Source organism: Pteropus medius, unplaced genomic scaffold, assembly GCF_902729225.1.
Source record: "Pteropus medius unplaced genomic scaffold, Ma_sr-lr_union100, whole genome shotgun sequence".
Classification (NCBI taxonomy): domain Eukaryota; kingdom Metazoa; phylum Chordata; class Mammalia; order Chiroptera; family Pteropodidae; genus Pteropus; species Pteropus medius.
In genome coordinates, this window is record NW_024340912.1 from 4170 (window position 1) to 28550 (window position 24381).

The 24381-nt window shown below is 39.7% G+C and overlaps 1 pseudogene; it reads left to right on the forward strand.

Moving 5' to 3' along the window:
• The first annotated feature begins 449 nt into the window (after positions 1-449).
• Positions 450-14956, forward strand: LOC120592191 (histone-lysine N-methyltransferase PRDM9-like; annotated as a pseudogene).
• The last annotated feature ends 9425 nt before the right edge of the window (positions 14957-24381 follow it).

The window sequence follows — 24381 nt, forward strand, 5'->3', positions numbered from 1 at the left end:
GAAATACACATTTCTGGTCTCTGAAGGGGAATGCTGATGATCAGCCTGACCCCATTCTCAGAAGCAGAGGCATCTAAGTTTCCTTGGGGCTTCCATTTCCTCTCACCTCAGGGCTCCTCCTAAACACAGATATGTGGGTCCTCAGGGCTTCCACCCAAACACTGCTATTTTGGCCCAGATGTCTTTTTTGCTTTTTCTGATACAGGCCAAGCTACAGGGGAGCTAAGGAAATGTAACCCAGCTCACATGGTCTTACCCGGCCATCAGCAGACTTTCTCACACATACTCAGATCTTTGTGGGGTCTCCACAATTTCTGTCTCTGGACACCTTCACTTGGCCTGGCTCTGTGTAGTTGTCTGCACTGTCAGCCCCTCTCACATCTTCTCCTTGCACAGACACCTTGGCCTCAGGACGAGGAGACTCAGGGCGCCTTCATGGTCCTGGCAGCATGAGGCCTGACAGATCTCCAGAAGAGAGCCCTGTGGGAGACACAAGGAGGCTAGGGCGTAAGCCCAAGGTAAGAGTTGGGGGAGGCAAAGACTCTAAATGGGTTCTGATGGTGTGAGGGACCTGGTGACATGGAGCTGGTAACCAGTGGACCACAGATTCATACCCTCCAATGATGGGTGATCCGCTCTGTGTGTATACACAGAATGAGGTGCTAGGAAAATACTCAGTGTTTGCTCAGAATCGGAAAAAGGAGACTGCCCAGAGGTCTCAGTCCAAACCCTGCACACAGGTGGAGGAAGGAGAAACCAGCTAGAAGTTCTGACTTGTATTAGTACGTTAGTTATTGATGGAATCTATTATTTTCTCCAGTCCAAAGATGCATTCAAAGATGTTTCCATACACTTCTCCAAGGAAGAATGGACAGAGATGGGAGACTTGGAGAAAATTCGTTCCAAGAATATGAAAAGGAACTATGATACGCTTCAGGCCATAGGTAAGTGCTGGGTACAGATGAGCCTGGGAAACATGAATCACTTGTATTAGCTTGACTTTCTCTTAGGTAGTTCCATCTGCCTGCAGTTTCTTTCTGTGTGGAGAACAATCTGAAGGAAAATTTTGGTCTTTTGTGTCACCGCAGGGCTGGTACTGATAACGCAGAACTCAGGATGTCTTGTTCTAGGTTCTGCCTGCCCATCAGAGTGAGTTATTCTGGCTTTGTGGTGCTTTATTTCTCCTTCAAGCTTTTCCATTTCAGGAAAATTTTGTTTCTTTCTAGGTCTCAGAGCCCCTCGACCGGCCTTCACTTGTCACCGCAGGAAAGCCGTCAAACCCCAAGTGGATAATATTGAGGATTCTGATGAAGAATGGACTCCAAGGCATCAAAGAGAAGGGCCAGGAGGAGTTAGAGGTACTGTTCTGAAACTTAACTTGGGTTTAGGTCTGAGCTGCATCTCAGGTAACAAGGAGACAGTATTTGCTTGTTCATCAAATAAGCTAGATGCAAAACAGTATATTTTACACTAAGGGGATATTCTAATAATGATTTTCAGTGTGTAAAATAATTATATATTTTATATATATGTATATATATATAAAATATATATATACATATATATGTACAAATATACATATATATGTGTATATGTATATATACATACATACATATATATACACATATATATATACATACATACATATATATATACACACACATATATATATGTATGTATGTATGTGTATACACACGCACACACACACACACCAAGCAGTAAGTATATAAAAATCTGAGAGTGAATAAGAACAAATTCAAAATAGCTATCATCACAAGAGAAGGAGGAAGATCTGGCAGATTACTTGGCTCTATAATAGTTAGGTTTTTGTTTGTTTTTGAATTTTGAAATAGAAATAAAAAGACATGAAGCCATGTGGCAGATATTGAGATCAGATTGGAAGGTGGTGGATGTTTAGGTTTTCCAGTAAAATTCTCCAATCTTTTCTATTTGTGTAAAATTCATCATTTTAAATGGGAGATTAGCTTTTGCTAAATGTGGCCAATCAAATGGCAAGTAAAGAAACCTTAGTTAAACTGTAATCCACCGAAGACCTTTCTAACACTAATCTCATAATATTTCCATTATTGTATTAAATGTCTTAGAAGAAGAAATGATGAAGATATGTAAAGATACGTAATTTCTTTATGCATATTTTATCTTACCACATGACCTTCTTACCCCTAAGTAAATCTGATTCTTTGTCTTAATTATGAGAAGGATTTTCAGTTTCTCTGATGTCTCCACATGTCACAGACTGGAGACAGCACCACATATATTAAATGAGTTCAGTCATAAAAAAAAAGTTAATAGCTCATGTCTTCTGCTCTCAGGAGAGTTTAGAAGAAAGTCAATCTGCCTCAACTTGAGAGAGCAACTTGGACTGGGTCTGAGCTTTCCCCATCTATGTATTTCTGATTCCTCAGGCTTATAAAAAAGTGTAAGAGCTCTGAAAGCCAGCACATGATTGCTTACAAAGGTTTCAGCATGAAAAGAGGGTTTACCGTACATGTACACATCTTATCTGGACTCAGTGAAAACCCACAACCCTGTATATTTCTATATCTATCTGTGTGTTTAACAATACATGCCTTAAATTGATCTTCTAATTTTGAAGTGTACAGTACAGTATTGTGAACTATATGCCCATTGAGTTACAATACCCTAGAACTTTGTCATCTTGCATGACTGAAACTCTAACCATTGAACAAAAGCTCTCCATTTTCTTTCTTCCAGCCCTTGGCAACTGCCATTCTAGTCTGTTTCCATAAATTTCATTCCCTAAGTACTTTCCATCAGTGAAGTCTGCAGTATTTGTCTTTTTGGTGATTGGTTTATTTTACTTATGGTAAGTTCCTCACAGTTCATCCAAGTGGTAGCATGTGACTGGATTTACTTCTGTGTTAAGGCTGAATAATATTCCGTTGTATGTATGCACCATATTTTCTTTCTTCATTTATATATCATTGGGAATTTAGGTTGCTTTTACAGCTTGGCTATTGTGAATAATGCTGGAATGACCAAGGGTGTGCAAATATTTACTTGAGATTTTGTTTTTAATTTTCTTTTTTTTGTATATATACTCCAAATTTGTCTTGCCAAATCATGTGACAGTTCTATTTATAAATTTTTGAGAAACTTTAACACTATTTTCTATATTGATGGAACTATTTTATGTTCCTACCAGCAGTGTATAAGAGTTCCAGTTTTTCTGCATTCTAGCCAATATTATTATTGTTTGGGCTTTTTTTATTTTTTGATCATTTTAATGGATTACAGATGATATCTCATTGTACATTACTTTGCATTTCTGTGATGATTAGTGGTACTGATCATTTTCAACATGCTTCTTGACCATTTGCATATCTTCATTGGAGAAATGTCTATTGAAATCTTTTTCTGTTTGTATTAGCTCAGGCTGCCATAACAAAATACCACAGACTGAGTGGCTTAAGCTACAGAAATTTGTATTCTCACAGTTCTGGAGCTTGGAAGTCTAAGATCAGGGTGTCATCCTGGTTAAGTTCTTTTCTTGGCTTATGGGCAGTCTCCATCTCACTGAGAGCTTATACAGCTCCTTTGCTTGTACATGTTTCTGGAGAGAAAGAAAGAAATCTCTCTCTCTCTCTTTTAACAAGAGCACTAATACCATACTGAGAGCCACATCATTATGAACTCCTCTTACCCTAATTACCTCTCAAAAGACGCATCTACATATACTCATGTTGGAGGATAGAGTTTCAGTATATTAATTGGGGGGACATAATTCAGTCAATAGCACCAAATTTTTAATCAGATAATTTGTCTTTTTATTACTGAGTTGTCAGAGTTTTTTTTATATATTCTGGATATCAACCTCTTACCAAATATATGTTTTTCAAATATTTTCTCCAATTTCATAGATTGCCATTCATTTTGTTGATTTTTCCTTTGCTACACGGAAGTTTATAGGTTTAATGTAATCCTATTTGTGCATATTTGCTTTTGATTTTTGTGATTTTGGCGTCATATCCAAGAAAGCATTTCCAGTTTTCCTCTAATAGTTTTATAGTTTCAAGGTTTAATTTAGGTTACTGATCCATTTTGAGTTGATTTTTACATATCGTGTAAGATAGGTGTCCCTCTTCATTCTTGTGCAGGTGGATGTTCTGTTTTCCTAGCACCTCTTGTTGAAGATACTATGCTTTTCCTCTTGTGTAGTCTTTGTGTAGTCTAATAAAGATCACTTGACTGTATGCTCTAGAGTTTATTTCCAGGCTCACCATTCTATTCCATTCATTTATATTTTTGTCTTTATGCCACAAATATGCTGCTTTGATTACTGCAGTTCTGCATTATGTTTTGAAATCAGAAAGTGTGAGGCCTTCAGCTTTGTTCATTTTTCTCAAGCTTGCATATGCTTTTCTTGGTTTTTTGAGTTAAAGATTGCTTTTTCCTTTCTGAAAAAAAAATGCCATTGGGATTTGCTTGGGCTTACATGAGTGGCTTAAAAGGATGTCTGCTGAAAGTAACCTCTCATAGTGATCTTAACATTCCTAACAGCTCAGGTTATGGTGAGTAGACATCTGGACATCGTAACTTCTTTAGTAAAAGTTTGATCTTTGCCATAAGTAAAACCTGTTCATTGTTTCTGTGTATCTGGATCAACACAGCTTTGAAATGTCTCTTTCAGAAACTTCAGAAGCAAACCATCCATAGGAGAGCACATCATTTTAGTAATACTTCTTCTCACCTTCATGTAATCTTCCCTAAGTTCCCTCTTTAATTTCAAATGCCTAAAAAGGCTGCAAACTGTCACTCTGAGAAGCAGTTTTCTCAGTCTGTTGAAATCTTGCTTCCAGGCATATCATCTGTTTGACTCAAATAAATTTTTATAAATGTTCTCTACAGTTTAGACAGTCTTACCTCAACACATTGAATTTTTAGGTTGTTTTGGGTAGTATGGGCATGTTAATAGTTCATTCCATGAACGTAGAATGCCCTTACTTGTGTCTCCTTTAATTTTTTTCATCATTGTTTTGTCATTTTCTGTGTACAAGTCTTTCAGGTTTATTTTAATTATTTCATTCTTTTTGGTGCTGTTATAAATGGGATTATTTTCTCAATTTCCTCTTTGAATTCTTCAATATTAGTGCATAGAAATGCAACTGAAGAAATGCAACTGACTTTTAAGTGTTGATTTTGTATCCTGCAAATTTGCTGAATTCATTAATTAGTTTTACTAGTGTGTTGTGGCTGTGTGTGTGTGTGGTAGTGTGGCTTCTTACACATGTAAGCCAGACAGGAAAAGTTGAAAAGCCCATGGTATCACTTATATGTGGGATATAAACCTGAAAGCAACAAGCAAGACAAAAAAACAGAGACTCGTGGACATGGACAATAGACCAGAGGGTAAGGAAAGGGGAGAGGTAGATGGAGTAAAAGGGATCAAATATAAAGTAACAAAATATAAGGGGAACACAAAATACAATATACATATGCCTTATTGTTAAATTATAAAAAAAAAAATCATGTCATCTGTAAACATACATAATTTTACTTCTTGTTTTCCCAACTGGGTGCCTTTTGTTTCCTTTTCTTGTCTAACGCTTCCATTTCTAAGTTTGTTATGTAGTTTCCTGGGGCAGAGAGACCAAAGAAAGAGAAGGACAGCTTCATCCCTACATCAGAAGTCTATTAAGGGAATTTATGTATGAGGCTTGTCTTAGGTGAAGATGAGATACCATGGATATCCTCCACATCATGTAGCAGGTGCTAAGGAGTTATGCAGAATGCGGCAGCATGGATGGAGTACAGAGTGTGACCTAGCAAAGATAAGGGGGAAATGCCTCATATACTTGCCTAGGGAAGGGCAGTGGTCTGTTCTAGAAACCAGCATCGGGGGTGGTGGCGATTTGGTGAGACTGTTTCTGGGGATTTATGGGAAGTAGTCTGTTCTAGCCTGGATGCAGCTGGATCTTATTCAAGGGTCACATCATGGAACTGTTGTCACATCATGGAACTGTTGCTCTCCCACAATGACAATTGAAAGTGGCTAGTGTGGGCATCTTTGCCTTCTTCTTGCTCTTAGAGTAAACACTTTCAGAGTCTCAGCATGATTTTAGAGGGAGACTTCTTGTATGTGAACTTTGTTATGTTGAGAGGCAGTATCCTTTTTCTAGTTTGTAGAGTATTAATTTTTGTCATGAAAGGCCAGCTTTTTTAACAAATGCAATAGATACCTTTTGAACATTGGATGAAGAGTAGATGAGGCTTTGTCTATTTTTCTTAACATTTTAAGAAAATTAGTGAGTGCTGCAATAAAAGAATAGGCCTTATTGATACTTTAGAAATCATTTTCCAATGACACTTGGGTTTTTCTTGTTTACACAACACTCTCTATTGCAGAATTCTTATCTCTGATAAGATTTTAGAAACCTTTACTAACCAAAACACTGATTTTCATCACCTTTTTTTCAGAGATTGTTGGGTGGCCTTGAGTGGAACAGAGTAAGCACCAGAATATGTGTTTCCAAAATCTCATTGATAGTAAAATATTCTTCATGGATGCAAAATCAGGGAAGATGAGAAAAATGAAGAATAACCTAGGAACAGCTGCCTTTCTTTCATGGTCTCTCCAAGACAATGGCTGATTTAACCATAATTTTAATACTTAATATAACAGCAACAATAGGAGCTACTATTTGTTTTATTTTCACCCTATTTCACACTCTAAAGAATTTTACATGCATAAACCAGTTCATACTCCAGTGAGGTAGGTACTATAACCATCACCATTAATAGGTGAGAAAAGTGAGGTGTCAGAGGCACAAAAAAGTTAGATTCCCTGTCCGAGGTTACAGCATCAGTATTGGTATGGTCAAGTCCACAGTTTCTTCAGTAAGCCATGTACAAACCCGGTGAAACTCTCATAGATTTATCAAGTCTACTCTGTCTTACTGCACACATTTACATTCTTCATCTGACAGATGATCTCAACTTCAGTTCTTTTCTGCTATGCTAAAGTGAGAGGTGCACAAGACCCTCTGACTAGGTGAAGCTAACTGATATACAGGCAGTTTATAAAATGGATGGTCCCAGATGAAGGAGGATATAGGACCCTAGCCACAGAGACTGGTGCTCTAAGAAAAGGAAGCCTCTCCCATCCCTGAAGAGCTGCAGGGTTGATGATTGAGACCACAGATGATAAAAGACTCAAGGACTTCACATCAGTCACATGCTAGGAAGTCTCATCTCTGGAACTGATTCCAAATGCTCGTACCTGTAGGAGGAAGTAAGAGCTTCTTTCACTGAGCTCCATTTGGACAACTCTCACGTGGTGTGGAATCATTTGTTTAGCCAGTCTACCCTGCACTGCAAGCTCTTTGAGAGGGTACTTCACACCTGATCTTTCTCCTAAGTCCCAGGCCATTTTCAGGGCCCTTGAGCACTCCCTGAAAGATTTTGGAATTAGTGATTTCACATGCACAAATTAAAACAGGATCAATAAATGCTGAAGATACTATCTGTGAATAAGTTATGGGGATGACTGAGAAGATAAGTTTTAAGCACGAATATAATTTTATATTTGTACTCTGTTTAATAGCACACAGGCACTTCGGTAAACATTATTACATGTCTTGTTCACCATGACTGCTATAGAATTAGTATGTTATGGACTAGGAAATTAAAGAGAATTAGCTGGTATATGACCTTATTCAGATAGAGTGATTGGAACCAGCTCATCGAATTACAAATATTATTTCTCAGATATAGCAATATGCAGATTTTAGCATCATTTTCTACATTGTCTAGATATGTTTCTGCCACCCATTTATTTGTTATATTCTCCGAACCCTCGCTCTTACTCTTACAGAGAAAGTGGAAAGGAAAGAGCCTTAGGGCACAGTTTGTAGACTTGGATTCACTATCTACATATGTCCTTTCTTTCCCCCATACTCTTCATACTCCCCTTGTACTTCCAACTGTTGTTGAAGTACTAATTAAAGTTATGCATGTGAAAAGACATCATAAGCTTTAAAGTATTAAAGAAGTGCATGTTATCTTTTAATATGTGGCACTCATTTTGAAGGCCATGTCCATGGCACCATTAAGTAATGAACCCAGTTTGTAAAGAGTGGCAAATTTGCTGAAGGTTGTGGCTTTGAACAGGCTCAGAAACCACTGTCGTCTCCTGGAGAAGCAGATGCCCCTGAACAGCACTCAAATGAACATTGGTGAAGAGAAAATAATTTGAGAACTTTCATTCCTCTAAGTCCTCTGGAAAGGATGATAGTATGGCCTGGGTATTTGGGGTGGATTGTGGCTAGGGGTGGGTTTAAACTAAACTAAACTGAGATTTGAAGTGAGCACTGGGGCTTTGGACAAATCTTATGAATTCTCTGAGTTCCCCAAAGCTAATCTGTACAGTAAAAATAAAGACACCAAGTCCTTGTTTGAAAGGATTAAGTTTAATTGAAAAAGATTGCCATGGGCAAATTATCGTAAAAAATCCACATGTGATATTAACAGTGACCATAGTTTCTTGGTATTGCATGCCCATGCCTTGGTTCAATGCCTAACACATAATTTGCCCTCAAGAAATATTTCTGAATAAGTGAACATGTAGATGAACCATTTTGTAAATAGAACAATTGGAAAGTTCAACCTATAAATGGGAAGAGCTAGAAATTAAAATTGAATCAGCCATGTGCAGTCAGTGTGAAGTCTTAGTCTCTCTTGACCAATACTTAAGGTGAAAAAAAAATACAGGGCATACAGAAAGGCTAGTGAAAGTTTGATGGTAGGAAATTTCATGTTTTCTGGCAAAACAAGCACTAGCACTCCAGACCCCACCAACCTCACTCACTTACCTTTCTCCAACTTAGAACTCAGAAGAAAGGGGACTGAAGTGAAGATGTATAGCCTCCGAGAAAGGACGGGCCATGTGTACCAAGAGGTCAGCGAGCCCCAGGATGATGACTACCTGTGTAAGTGACGCTCGGAGGAAAGCTGTTTTATCTTGATACTATACTTTCATCAGGTCACTTGACCCCAGTCATTTCCTCCCTCTGGCGATGTGTGGTATAGGATTGAGCCTCAGTGACGTGAGTGCCTGGGCTGTGCCTGAGCTCTCACGTGAAGGGACATGCATGACACCTTTCCTAATCTCTGTTATTCTCACCTCCAGATTGTGAGAAGTGTCAGAACTTCTTTGTCGACAGCTGTACTGCCCATGGGCCCCCCACATTTGTAAAGGACAGTAAGGTGGACATGGGACATCCCAACCGCTCAGCCCTCACTCTGCCCCCTGGCCTGAGAATTGGACCATCAGGCATTCCTGAGGCTGGGCTTGGAGTTTGGAATGAGGCATCTGATCTCCCGTTGGGTCTGCTCTTTGGCCCCTATGAGGGCCAGGTCACAGAGGATGCAGAGGCAGCCAACAGTGGATACTCCTGGCTGGTGAGAAGCAGTGACCCCTTCCCCTGTCTTTGGGCTTCTCATTTCCCCTCTATGAACTGGCGGGTCCTCACTTCCTGCAGGCTAGATCGCAGATGGGGATAATGTGGTATCTCTGTACACAGAGTGGATTGTGCTTGGACAATGTGCTCTTGCTTAAAGATCAGAGGTTGAGAGTGATTCAGTGGGACAGACACACAGGAGTGGCTCCTGCCTCTGTGCTCTTGCTTGAGCAGCTGACTTTGATGTGTAGTTGATGAGTAAGAAGCACATCATGTGGACACAGTTGACAGTGGAATCTTTGCAGGCAGAAGTGCTTGATGACAGTAGAGTTAAATACTTCTTCTAACTGCCACTTCTCCACCAAAAAAAGACTTGTGCGTCTTTTCTTGATCCTCAGATCACGAAAGCGAGAAACTGCTATGAGTATGTCGATGGGAAGGATGAGTCCCGTGCCAATTGGATGAGGTAAGGCCCATAAGTGTACATGTCCCAGAGGAAAATCTCTGACAAGCCCATATCACTTTTTTCATCGTGCTTTCCTCAGTGGTTCCTCCAGGCCTCTGTTTAACTCTTTTCTCCAGATTCAGTGTTCTTTCCTATTGAGGAACATATTGAGAATTAAAGAGATAAAATAGAGATTTCAAAATAGAAATCTCTATGCTAGATAAACTTGAGAAACTAAAATTTCCTGGAGAAGGCTTGATTCATTGTGAACCTTAGATTCACACTTTACTTTATGCAACAGACATTTATTTAGCACTTACTGTATTTCAGGTAGACAGTGGAATCCATTTTATCCTCCAGAGCTTAAAACTCATGTCCCAAGAGACATGACAAAAATGATTTTAGAAACACTTAGCTATAATTTTCCTATTTTGTGAGAAGGGCACAGGGCCAAGATCACCTAAAACAGTGGACCTTTATCCTGTGAGGACAGCAAAGCACCCTGGCCTCATTCTAAGTAGAACTGGGTTGTGAAGCCTATAGTAGAAGGAGTACAGAGTGGTAGTGGTCCTGCCCTGTTCTGTTTTATCAGGGGTTAGAGAATGAGAATGGACTGTGATCATTCTGTGTTGTGCTGAGACAGAGACTTCAAGTGCAAGGGAAACTTTCTAGTCAGGATGAGCACTGTGAGCAGTACTTGGAGATTGCAAAAGAGATTTAGGTATGAAAAGAAGGTTTCCCAAGAATGTTGTGGGCAGTGGACGACATCAGAGCATGAAGGCCATAGGCATCAGGTGATGAACTGGACATGGATCTGACAGGTGGAGAAACTAATCCCTTGTGGTTTTCTTTCTCCCCACCTGTCTTAACCTAGGTATGTGAACTGTGCCCGGGATGATGAAGAGCAGAACCTGTTGGCTTTTCAGTATCACAGGCAGATTTTCTACCGAACCTGCCGGGTCATCAGGCCGGGCTGTGAATTGCTGGTCTGGTATGGTGACGAGTATGGCCAGAAGCTGGGTATCACCTGGGGCAGCAAGAAGAAAAGAAAGCTAGTATCAGGGGGAGGTGAGCTCCACTCTTCTTCTTCAAAGGAGAATTCTCTGTAAATTTTCATTGTCCAACTCTTAAGTAGAGTAAAATCTGGTCTAAAATTAGTAAAATTTCAAATCAGATGCTTCAGAAATTAAAGATTTATTTCATAAGCCATTGATAGGAACACATTTTATATTTTTATTATCATTCTGATTTTTTAATACTTCATGCTAAAATTATATAACAGTATATAGTATAAATAGCCTTAGAGGCAAAAACAATCAATGAACAGAAACAATTTTTCAATACTTACCAGCTCTGTCAACAAAGCAAATTTTTCTGAAAATTTCTGCTGTTTCTTGTTATTTTCCTTTATATTTCTAAATGAAATATGTGTGTTAATATGCACTCATTGACATTTCAGTTAGTTGTCATGTAAGTTCCTGCTCTGTGCCACACAGGGTTCCCAGAGCTAGTAATTCATTGTAAACATGATGATCAGAATCATACTCTTGAGCAGCTTAAGGTGAAGGGAGTAAGCAAAGGTGCACCCACATGCATGACATCAGCCACTGGGCGGGCTCCCTCAAGAGAGAACACTTACAGACACCTGTGGGCAAAGCATCCGGTAGATTTAGAAAGAGGCGTTCTGTTTTAGGACCTCTAATGTCTCAGCATGGAAAGTAAAAAAGGTGGTTGGAGGGATGCTTCACAGCCTGGAATGTAGAGCCCATGATCCAGCTAACGCACATCACATTGTCCTATGTGATGAGGGACAATGGTGCCATTTTCAGCTGGTGTGACATGGTCTCTGTCTAAAGATTGTGCTTTGTGATTTTTTGGGAAATAGGCTGCAGTGGGGAATCCCCTCAGAAATGACTCTGTCTCCAGGTGACAGAGGATGGCAGACTGGATGAAGATGAATGGGAATCAGGGTTATAGGAAGTGAAATTGGGGATATATTGTACAACATGATTTCCTGTTGTATTTGGAGTGGACTAACACCAAATGTAACATCAAGTATGACTACTTAGTGTGAGGCTACTTTATGATCTCCGGAAAACTGAAAGAGAAGCAATTCATGACATAGGTAGAGCAGAGGGAGTGACAGTCCTAGAGACCAGAGGTTCCCAACTGTTTTGGCGCCAGGGCTCGGTGCTCTTATGAGAATCTAATGCCTGATGATCTGAGCTAGAGCTGAGGCGATGATTCTAGTGCTGGGGATTGGCTGTAAAAACAGAAGATGGTCCGCTGCCTTATACTCTGCCCACCTCCAGTTGTGCGTCCCTGTTTTTAACTGGCCATGGACAAATACCAGTCTATACCCCGGTGGTTGGAGACCCTGCTATAATCTGTCAACCTAGATAATAAGGCAAACTGAAGCAAGCATAAGTCACCAGAAATGGAGTTTCTTCATGAGAGCAGAGGACATTAAGTTTCCGGGAGAGGCTGAAACTAATTAGAGATGGGGTCCAAAATCTAGGTTTGGTTTCAGGACTGTTAGCCTGTGTGACACCATTTTAGGGCCTGTAGTTTCTCTCTCTGCTCTCTCTCTCTCTCTTCCCCCTCCCCCGCTTCTCTCTTTAACATGACTTAGAAGATACTTGCCTGTGGGGGGAAAAGTAACTGAAGTTACATTTTCAAGAACAAAATTGCTTCGGATACAACTTCAAAATTCATATTCTGGGCCATAGGTAGGAAAAGCCCTCAACTGGGCTTTCTGGGTTTCTGAAGAAGATGTAGTGCATAAAAATGGAATGACAAGATAGACTGTAGAGGAACACATTGTGGGAAACAGAGCTTGAATTGTTGGCACAATCAAAGTAATTAATGGGCAAGTTTTACTAGGATACGAAGCATATGTCCCAAGCAGCTTTGTCAATATTTTCCCTGACCAAAACCTTCTCTTTTAGCAGAAACAAAAACAGAGATCCATCCATGTCCATCCTGTTCTCTGGCATTCTCCAGTCAGAAATTGCTCCACCAGCATGTGGAACACAGTCATCTCTCTCAAAACCCTCCAGGAATACCTGCGAGAAAACAGCCGCAGTCGGAGGAGCCCTGCCCAGAGAGTCAGAGTCAGCAGCAGGAGCAGCATACTGCCCCACACAGCTGGAATGACAAAGCTCAAGGTCAAGAGGTCAAAGAAAAGTCCACACTTATACTTGAAAGGATCAGGCAGAGGAAGATTTCTAGAGCCTTTTCTAAACCCCACAATGGACAGATGGGGAGCTCTAAGCAATGTGAGAGAATGATGGAGGCAGAGCCCAGCACAGACCAGAAAGTGAATTCAGGGGACATGGGCAAGTTATTTCTGGGAGTAGGAAAATCAAAAATTGTAAGAGTCAAGTATGAAGGGTGTGAGCAAGGCTTTGATGATGGGTCACATCACATCAGATACCAAAGCACACAGTCAGAGGAGAAGCCCTTTGTTTGCAGTGAGTGTGTTCGAGGTTTCAGAGTGAAGTCGAGTCTCATCAGGCACCAGAAAACACATTCAGGGGGGAAGCCCTTTATTTGCAAGGAATGTGAGCGAGACTTCAGTGTGAAGTCAAGTCTCATCAGACATCAGAAGACACATTCAGGGAAAGCCCTTTGTTTGCAGGGAGGTAGCAAACTGCGAAAGGCTTCAGTGTGAAAAATCACGTCATCAGACACCAGAGAACAACTGCACTCAGAAGCCCTTTGTTTGTACCGTGTGTACCTGACGGTCGAGGCTTCTGCAGTGTAAAGTCAAATCTCATCAGACACAAGAGGACACACTCAGGAGAAAGCCCTTTGTTTACGAAGTGTATGACGGGCTTTAGTGAAAAGAATCAAGTCTCGTGGAGCACCAGAGACACACTCAGGAGAGAAGCCCTTTGTTTGTACACCGTGTGTGATCGAGGCTTCAGTGTGAAGTCACATCTCGTCAGACACCAGAGGACACACTCAGGGGAGAAGCCCTTTGTTTGCAGGGAGTGTAAGCGAGGCTTCAGCGTAAAGTCAAATCTCCTCAGACATGAGAAAACACACTCAGGGAAGAAGCCTTTATCTTGTAAGGAATTTTAGTGATAAGATCTGATTTCACACTGAATTATCAACAGCAAAAGATATACACAGGGCGAACCCCTTTGTTTGTAGGGACTGTGGCCAAGGCTTCATTCAAAAATCAACCTAAGCACACACCAGAGGACACACTCAGGAGAGAAGCGCTGTAATTATAGACAATGCACCCAAAGTTTTAAGAGTTCCCATCTCAGTAAAAGTCCCATCTGAGCAGACACCAGAGGACACACTCAGGGGAGAAGTCTTGTGTTAGCGGGAAGTGTGAGTTAGTCATTAGCAAAAAACTGCATCTCGGCAGCCCCCAGACAAATGTAGCTCCACAGTCTTAATAACCCAGCTCTGTGGAGGCTTCAGAGAGGGCCTCCTGACTCCTTAACCTCTGCAAAAGTGAATGAGTGAAAAAGTAACCAGTTAACAATTTAATGACTTGTCAAGAGACAGATTGTTTTGTGCTATATGGATGTCAGCATCAACCTCCATGATATTTTTTGTCTCCTGTTCTAATAAATTTTGTCTCCATACAAGTCTGAAGCTCACAAACCTCATTACACCCTTGTCAGTGAAAACAGAGGGGCCACAGAGAACTTTGACCTTCAGCCATAGAATCTCAGCACCTGGAAAGGCATAAGCCTGGAGTCAGTCTAGTTAGGGGACTGCCCAGGTTGAGAAGTCTAAGATTTGAGAAAGACTCTTAGGGGATAGGAATTCCCTGAACTGCTAGCAAGCATGGACTTTTCTGCCAGGAGGCTCCCCATCCTCCTCACTCTGCTTCTCTTAGCTCCTCTCCTGGTTTCCTCCAAGTTAGAGCCTGGGCGGGAGCTGAGCATGTATGTGATCGTGTGCCTGGCTCAGTCTGGGCCCCTGGTCTCCTCACTCTCCATGCTGTTCCTTCACTGCCAGCATCTCATGGTGCACAGCATGTGGACTCCAGATGGGCCAATGGGGGGTTTGACTCTCAGCTCTGCCCTCACCAGTTGTTTGACCTGTGGTAAGATACTCTACGTCTCTGTGTCTGTGTTCTAATCTATGACATGGGAATGATAAGCGGCTTTTGTTCTGATAGTCAAAGCTGAGTCAGCACAGACAGAATCCAGCACAGATGATGGGTGAGAACTCAGGCGTCTTCCTCAAAAGCTCCCAGTGCCCACGTATTCCAGGTCTTCAGTGCTGGACAAATGGACGTGAAGGGAGGGTAAGAATCTTTTAGCCCAGACGTTCAGAGAATGCAAAGACTCACTGCTTTCTCTAGAGGCTCGGCTGCCATGTAAAGTAATTGTGAAGACAGGGAGGCAAGCATGTACCTCCCTCCAGGCCACTACCCTTCCCACTGAGCCTGGGCTGATTTAGAACCTCCTTCCCCAAAAGGCTGTACTGAGAGTAACCTGTGAGACAGGACCTCATCTGCTCCTGCTATGAGCTCTCTTTGGGGACAGCTGTAAGTGAGTCTCTGAGCCCCTGCACGGCCTCATCTGCATAGGTGTTCACGAAGTCCCTCACACCATAGTTTCTCTAATGCACTTCCTTGTACCTGGGCCCAGAGAGGTTTATTGCAGCACTGTCATCATCCCAACATTTTAGTTATTGTATGTTTAAACTTACCTGTATTAGGCTAAGTCCGATGGGATGCTGGACGTGCTATGAGCAGAGCACCCATGGAGAATGATGGATGTTCTTGGCCTTCCATTCACAGATATTGTCCACAATGGCTCAGAAGCACAGAATCCATATGTCCACTCTTAACCAGCCCTATGCCACACCGTAGGCATTGGGAAGGTTCTGAGTAAAGCCTGCAGGCCACACAGGCCCATATGACTTGGCTATTCTAAAAAGGCTCCAACCTAGGTCTAGATATTCAGTACTCACAGAGGTTAAATGAATCCCAGAAAACAGGTCTGGGTTCCATGGGCTGGCCCTACTCAGCCAGGGATGGTAATGACAAATAGCTACCGGTATGTCTAGTTCCCAAGGACCTGAGCAGATTTCTATCAGGCTAAATGAGTCAGGTCCTTGGTCTAGAATCCAGGGACATGCTCAAGGCAGTGAACCTTGGGTTGAAGTCCAAAGTGACCCTTTATCTCAGTCCTGTGAATGGACTTGGGACTTTCTGTGCCCATCCTCCAAATCATAGGCAGCAGTGACACTTGCCTCAGGAGATGCAGTGCAGGTTAAGGAAGGCCATCTGTTCCTGAGAGCATTCCCCTGACAGTGATTAGTAACAGTTAGCCAAACAGGTTGGAGAGACATGTGACCTACCTGTGTTTAGCATCTCTGAAAAAGAGACCATGATTTTGGCCCACCTGGATGTGTGAGAACAAAGTAAATAAGTCATGAGCAGGTGATAACACATTTTTCAAACAATGCTGGATGTGAACCCAGACCCATCTGATCAAAGAACCCACACTCTGCAATGAGAGGTAGCCTATAAATAAAACTTCTGTTGAACTGGAAAGGCTCTGTTGCTGGGCCTGCTACAAATTGACACCCACCACTCTGTACATGAAGACTTGGTTTCTGTCCTTTCATCCCAAGAGAGAAATGTCAAGACTCAAACAGAGAATGGCAGGGGCACAATGGCCATATTCTCAATAAGCGCACAGTGGAAGTGTATCTGAACATTATTCTCTCCTTTAAATGGTGATACATAATGAATCCAGTGTCACTCCCATGGGGACTGGGGCCCTTGTCAGGATCTCCCTTCAGGCCAGCAGGTAGCAGGTGTTCCAGCTGAACCCCACTTAATGATCTCGCATGCCTTACTAAAGACAGAGACACTTGCTCTTTGAAGACTCAGTTAGGGGGACCTGACAAGAGGTTGGGGGAATGGCTCAGGGCTGGAGCCCAGGAGCAGCTGTGTGCCTCACCCCTCACGACCAGCAGGCTCCTTCTCATTGCAGCGGATCCCTGACTCCTGCCGGATACACAGTGCTGGGATCCTGGTAGATTAGCCAACACAACTGCAGCCCCTTCTCCCAGGCCCACTCAACTGAAGTGCAGGACCATCAGTTACTCCAAGACCCTGCTGCTCCTGGCCACATGCAGGGATGCCTGTCTCTTGGGTGTGTGGTCCATAGTTTTGTGCTGAACCCTGTCCCAGCAGAGGCATGGGTCTGATGGTCAGGGATAAGGCTATGCCGGGTCTTAGTTCAGGGTATGTGTGGGTGAGGTGAGGGGGTAATATGACCTCTTGGCTGCTTGTCTGCTTTGTTAGCCCACCGACTCCTGGGGGCTTGCACGGTGGAGGGAATGGTGTAGGGAATGGTGGGGCCCAGGGTAGAATTCTACTGGCTCTGGGCTGAGAGAGGATCTTGGGGAGGTGGGGCATGGCCAGCAGGGGTCAAGAAGGCTTCTATGTCCTCATGGTTTGCTGGTCTTTGCTTAGCCCAGGGAAGCACACATTTGGAAGGGCAGGTGTGCCTTTCAGCTATTCAGGACTCTGGTGGTTGAGACCCAGCCATAGTAGGAGGAAGCCGTAGGAACCCATTTCTTAATCTCTTTTACAAAGAGTGTTATCAATGACCACTGGGGGTCAGTGGCCAGAAATTGTGCTCATGCTCATATCCTCTCTCATCCCCCACACAGTTCCACTTATTACACACATGTTGCAAGGTGAGGACAGAGCCATCTAGGGAGGGTCCAATGTGGGTGTTTTTCTCAGGCAATTAGCCAGGATTGCGAATGTGACCTGGGATCTGGCAGCTCACCGGGATTGCGACTGACACCTAACCAGGATCATGTCACCAAAGTAGGATCAACCGCCCCGCCTCACACCAGCCACTTCGACCCCAGTGATGTATGATTCTAGAAAGTACAACCCGTGACTAGTGCTCCTTGCATCTGCACCTTCCCTTCCTCCTCTTCCCCTCCGTCTTCTCTCCTCTCCCATAAAGAGCAGAGACACAACAAAGGTGTGTGTGTGTATGTTGTGAGCATGTGTGTACTCACACCCACCCTCACACCCACCTTGACGCACTAGGAGACGGAGAGCTGGTCTGAGGTCCCTGAGCCATGCTCCCTGTACTCACCCTCCCAACGGGGTGCAGACTCCTGCAGTTGCACACAGCTCACATTCCCACCCCTGGCAAGGGCACATGGCACCCACAGCCACACCCACAGGGACCCAGAACTCCTGCCTCCTCTACGGTCACCACACAAACACCACGGAACACGTCTTCACTCAGCCCCATCCACCTAGCTGTGCCTGTCCAGGCGGCAGCTTCAGACACGTGTCCTTCAGAGGACCGGACAGCAAGTTTGCCAGAGTCCAGCCTAATAACCTAAGGTATTGTCAATCAGGCACATGTTGGCATCAAAAAAGGAATTAGGGACAGTTTCCTCCTTATTAGTTTTTTGGAATGATTGAAAAAAATAGTAGGTCTTAGACCTTATTTGATTGCTTTATAATATTCACCTCGAAAGCCCCTGATCTAGGCCTTTGTTTAAAGTTTTCTGATTACAGATTCAGTTTCATTAGTATTTATTTATCAGGTCCAATTTTTTGTTTTTACTGATTATTTGTTTGAAGTTTACATGTTTCTAAGAGATTTATTCTCTTTTTTTTGAGGTTGTAAGGTATTTATTCGTTTCTTTGAGGTTGTCTAATTTGTTGACATATAATTGTTATTGGTATTTTCCTTATAAACCTTTGTGTTTCTGTAGGGGAAGATGTCAGTTCTCTTTTATCTAATTTTATTTAATTGAGTCCTCTTTTTCTTAGTTAATCTGACTAAAGTCTTATGAATTTTATTTATTTTTTCAAAGAACTGTTGACTCTTGCTTTCACTTATCTTTTCTGTTGGTTTTAGATGCTAATTTAATATTTTCCACCCTAATCTTCATATTCCCTTCTTTCTAATCAGTTTGGACTTTTCTTTTTCCTTCTGTTAATTTAGATTAAGAGGTAACTCCGACTGAAATTTTTTGAGGCGAGACCGTATTGTCATACATTTTCCTCTTTAACTGCTTTGTACCATAAATTTTGAGCTGTAGTGTTTCCATGTTTTCATTTGTCTCAAGATGCATTGTGATTTCTATCTGGATCTCATTGTTAACTTGCTTATTAGTAGGTAGCCCTTATTTTGGTTTTCATGTGTTTATGTCTTTTCTAGTTTTCTCATTGTGATTGATTTCTATTTTCATACCAATGCGACTGGAGAAGAATGTTGATGTAATTTCAATCTCATATTTCTCAAAACTCATTTTGTGGTGTAACATGTTGTCTATCTTAAAGATGTTATATGCCCTTACAAAGAATGTATATTCTACTTCTTTTTACTGAAATGTTCTGAAAAGACCAATTAAGTCTGTTTGGCTAAGACATCATTTAAGGCCACATTTTTCCTTGTGCATTTTGTGTCTTTGTGATGCATCCACTGATGTCAATGGGGACCTAAAGTTTTATTATTATTGTTTAACTTTTGATCTCCAGCTTTATGTCTAGCAATATTTGTTTTAAATATGTAGGTGCTTCTATTTGGGTATGGATATACTTTCAAGAGTTAAAGTTTCTGGTTGTATAGACCCCTTTATCAATATAAAGTAGTTTTTTTCTTTTCTCGTGTCTTGTTATAGCAATTCTATTACAGTTTATTTTGTCTGATATAGGTACTTCTATTCTGGCTCATCTTTTTTTTCAACTTTCATTTGCATGATATATCCTTTTCCATTGATTTATTCTTACTCTGTGTTTCTTTCGATCTGAAGTGGAGTATTTTATAGGTAGTATATATATATATATATATACTCTCTATATATATATATATATATCAACCTTTCATATACAGTTTCAAAACTATAACAACTTAACATATGCCATATACTTTATATATATATATATATGCAATCAAAACCTATATATATATATATACTACATATATATATGTAGTATATATACTATATATATATACTATATATATACTATATATATATATGTATATATATATATATATAGGTTTTATTTTTTTAATCCTTTCATTCACGTAGTTTGATTGGAACATTTAGTTTTATCTTTTTTAAGTTTCAAGGAATTATTGAATATACTATAGCTTTTTCTGATTATTTTATGTAATTCTCATTGTTTTTTTCTAATTCTTTGCTCTTTTCTCTCTAGCATCGATGACACGTAGTGCTATGCTTGGGTTTATTTCTCTCTATTTTTTACATTTCTCTTCAGATCATTGATTTGTAATTACCATACGATTCCTCTATATCAAATTATATTTATAGCAGTCTGTTTTAAGTTGATGGTCATTTAAGTTTGAATACATTTAAAATTAGTCTAAAGTTTATTTATTCTTTCCATGTTTAAGTTTTCGTTATTATTTTTTACCTATCATGTATGAATGTTTTCTGTATCATTTATTCTACATTGTAATTTCACAAGGTTTTTACTTTTGTCTTTTAATGTTTGTACCAGGTTTATAGTTTGCTCATCTTGTCTTTTTACTATATGCCTTTGGTAGTAAGATTTTTTTCTTTTCCATATTTTCTTTTTACTATTTTTGATGTTGTTTTCTATTTTTAACATTTGTTTAATGTTTTTTGTAATACTCATTATTTTTTTCCATTCTCATTTAGTGATAATAAACATAGATGTTTATCTTTACTTCTCCTTCAATTCTAAATAATAACTTTAATGGGCAGTGAAATCCTCATTATAAGTTCTTTGCTTTTCATCACTTTGCATATTTCCTGGCAATCTCCTCTGACTTGAAAATCTTCTGTTGAGAAATCAGCTGACAGTCTTATGGGCGCTCCCTTCAAGATAAATAGCTGCCCTTGGCTTACTGCTGTTAAGAAAATCTCCTCACCTTTAACATTTGCCTTTTTAATGAGGATGTGTTTTGTTGTGGGCCCATTTCGGTTCTTTTTTTTTTTTTTTTTTTTTTTAGACTCTGAAGTTTGGAAGCTTGTACACCTATTTCCTTAACCAAGATAGGAAAGTTTTCAGTCATTCTTTCTTCATATAGCTTTTCTACTCCTTGCTCACTCTTCCCCCTCAGGTATGACATTGTTGCGAATGTTGGTGTGCTCCATGTTATCCCAGAGACTCTTTAGATGAGCTGCCCATTTTTTGCTACCTTGTTATTTATTTTTATTATTCTGATAGGTTACTTTTCACTATCTTGTTTTTCAGGTTGTTAATTCCATCATCCTTTTCATTAGAATGTTATTTCCCACTAGTGCCTTCATTTCACTAATGGAATTTTTATTTCTCTACAGTACACCTACAACATCAGGCCACTCAGTTATTACTAGAATACATGGCACATCCACATACAACTGACATGAAACACAGGGGTGTGGCTAAAAGTAAAATGACGCAAATGTCTTAAAAGAAAAAACAGGGGAAAATTCCAAAAAAATAACTAAACGAAATAAACCCAGCAACCAGTTCAAAACTGAGTTCAAAACACTGGTTATAAAGATGCTCAAGAAACAGAACTGCAACAAAGAATGGATAAGAAAAAGTAAAAGAATAAAATAAATAAAGTGAAATAATAAAATACATATCTGCCATGGAAAAGAACCACTCATAAAATAAAAAAAAAAAAACCTGTGATGATTGAATTGTACAATACCTTAGAATGAGTCACAGCAGAGAGATAAAGCAGAGGTTTAAATTACTGATCTAAAAAACAAGGTTGTAAAAACAGCCAATCAGATTATCAACAACAACAACAAAAGGTTTTAAATAAGGAATATAGTATCAGAGCCTCTAGGAAAACATCAATTATGAAAATAGTCTCATCATAGGAGTACCAGAGAATAAAAGTGAAAGAAAAAGAATCTAAAGACCTAATCAAGAAAATGAAAGAGATATTTTCTAACCGGTTGAAGGAAATGGATGTATAAAGACCAGGAAGCACAGAATTGCAAACAGAATGAACCCAAGTAGGTTCACGCCAAGACACATCCCAATTAAAATGCCAAAGTTAAAGACAAAGAGAAAATCTTAAAAGCATCGAGGGAAAAACAATTATTGACCTAGAGGGAGCTCCCATTGAACTGTCAGCCGATTTTCTTTTTTACAGAATCTGTGCAGGCCAGAATGGATTGGCGGGAAATATTCAGTGATATGACTCTATTCAGCAAAGCTATCATGTCAGATCAAAAGATGGAAAGAGTAATTTACACACACACACACAAGCATGCACACAGACACATAAAAACACACACACAGTAATAAAAATGTTTATCTATACTTACCCAGTGTTTCAAGAAATGTTAGAGGAACTTCTCTAGAAAGAAGAAAAAGTCAAAAAATAAGAATAACAAAATATCAATAACTACATATCTATGAAATATTGTTTCAAATGAAAAAAAGATTACAAGCTCAAAACAAAAGATACAGTGGATGAATAGATGTGAAAACAAGACCCTCACATAAGCTGCCTGCAGGAGACTCACTTCAGTTCAAAAGACACACACAAACTGAAAGGAACAAGAAAAGGATACACTATAAAAATGGAAATGAAAAAATTACACAGATGGGCAATTCTTATACTCATCCAATAGAACTTTAAAACAAATACATCAAGAAAACATAAACCTAGCAAACATATATGCATCCAACACAGGAGTACCAACTTACATAAAGCAATTATTAACTGACAGAAAATAGAGATCAACTGTAATACACTCATAGCAGGAGACTTTGACACTGCATTGACACCAATGGGCAGATCTGCCAGACAGAAAAAAATAAAGAAAGAAATAATGGGCCTAAAAGACATACTAACCAGATGGATTTAATAGATATATTCAGTGCATTTCACCCCATAGCAGCCAAATATATAGTCTTCTCAAGTGCACAGGGAATGCTTTTCAGGATAGATCACATATTAGACACAAACCAATACCAGTAAGTTGAAGAAGACTAAAATCATATCAAACTGTCTTCTCTAATCACAATGGTATGAAACTGGAAATCAACTACAAGGAAAAAGGAGAAGATATGCAAACACATGGAGGCTAAATAACATGCTACTAAACAAATCAATGGGTTGGCAATGAGATCAAGATAGAAATAAAAAAAAAATACCTGGGGACAAAAAGAAAAAAAAATGAAAATACAGCCCCTTAAATTTAACATCAAAAACAGTCCTAAGAGGGAAATTCATAGCATTACAGGCCAACCTCAAGGAACAAGAAAAAGCTCAAATAAACAATCAAACCTTACACTTAAAATAACAAGAAAAAGTATAGGGGGGAAAAAAACAAGAAAAAGAAAGAAAATAATAAAGATCAGAGAGGCAATAAACAAAATAGAGTCTAGAGAAACAATACAAAAGGTTTATGAAACTAAGAGCTGGTTCTTTGAAAGCATAAACAAAATTGACAACCACTTAAACAGCCTCATCAAAGAAAAAGGGCCAAATAAATAAGAAGGGCCAAATAAATAAGGACCAAATAAATAAAATCAGAAATGAAAGAGGAAAAATAACTATGAACTCCACAGAATACAAGGATTATAAGAAAATACTATGAGAAATCATATGCCAACATATTGGACAAGCTGGAAGAAATTGATACATTCCTAGAAATATGCAATTTCCAAAGACTGAGTTAAGAAGAAATGAAAGATCTAAACTGATCGATTATTACCAACAAAAGTGAACCAGTAATCAATATGTTCCACACACAGACAAAAAAAAAAATGTCCAGGACTAGATGGCTTCATAGGGGACTTTTATCAAACAATCGATGAAGAATTAACACTTATTGTTCTCAAATTATTCAAAAAATTTCAAAAACAGAAAAGGCTCCCTAACTCTTTATATGAGGCCACCATTACCTTCATTCCAAACCTAGACAAAGACATTACGACAACAACAACAACAACAACAACAACAACAACAATAACAACAAAACTATAGGCCAATATATCTTATGAAGAGTGATGCAAAAATTCTTAACAGAATATTAGCAAATCAAATTTGGAAGTACATTAAAAATATCATACACCATGATCAAGTTGGATTTATTCTTGGGATGTGGGTTGGTACAATATCCACAAATCAATTAATGTGATGCACCACATTAACAAATAAAAATAAAAATTATATGATCATTTTAATAGATACATAAAAAGCATTTCATGAAACCTAGCAGCTATTTACTATAAAAACTCTCTACAAAGGGGGAATAGAGAGAATATACCTCAACATAAAAGAGGCCATATATGACAAAACTATAGCGACCATCATACTCAAAGGAGAAATGCTGAAAGCATATTTCCTAAGACCAGGAACAAGACAAGTTCACACATATTTGACATTATATTTGAAGTCTTAGCCATGGCAATAAAACAAGAAAGAGAAATAAAAGCTATCCAAATTGGAAAGAAATAAGTAACATTTTCATTATTTTTTTTCTTTCTTTCTTTCTTTCCTTCCTTCCTTCCTTCCTTCCTTC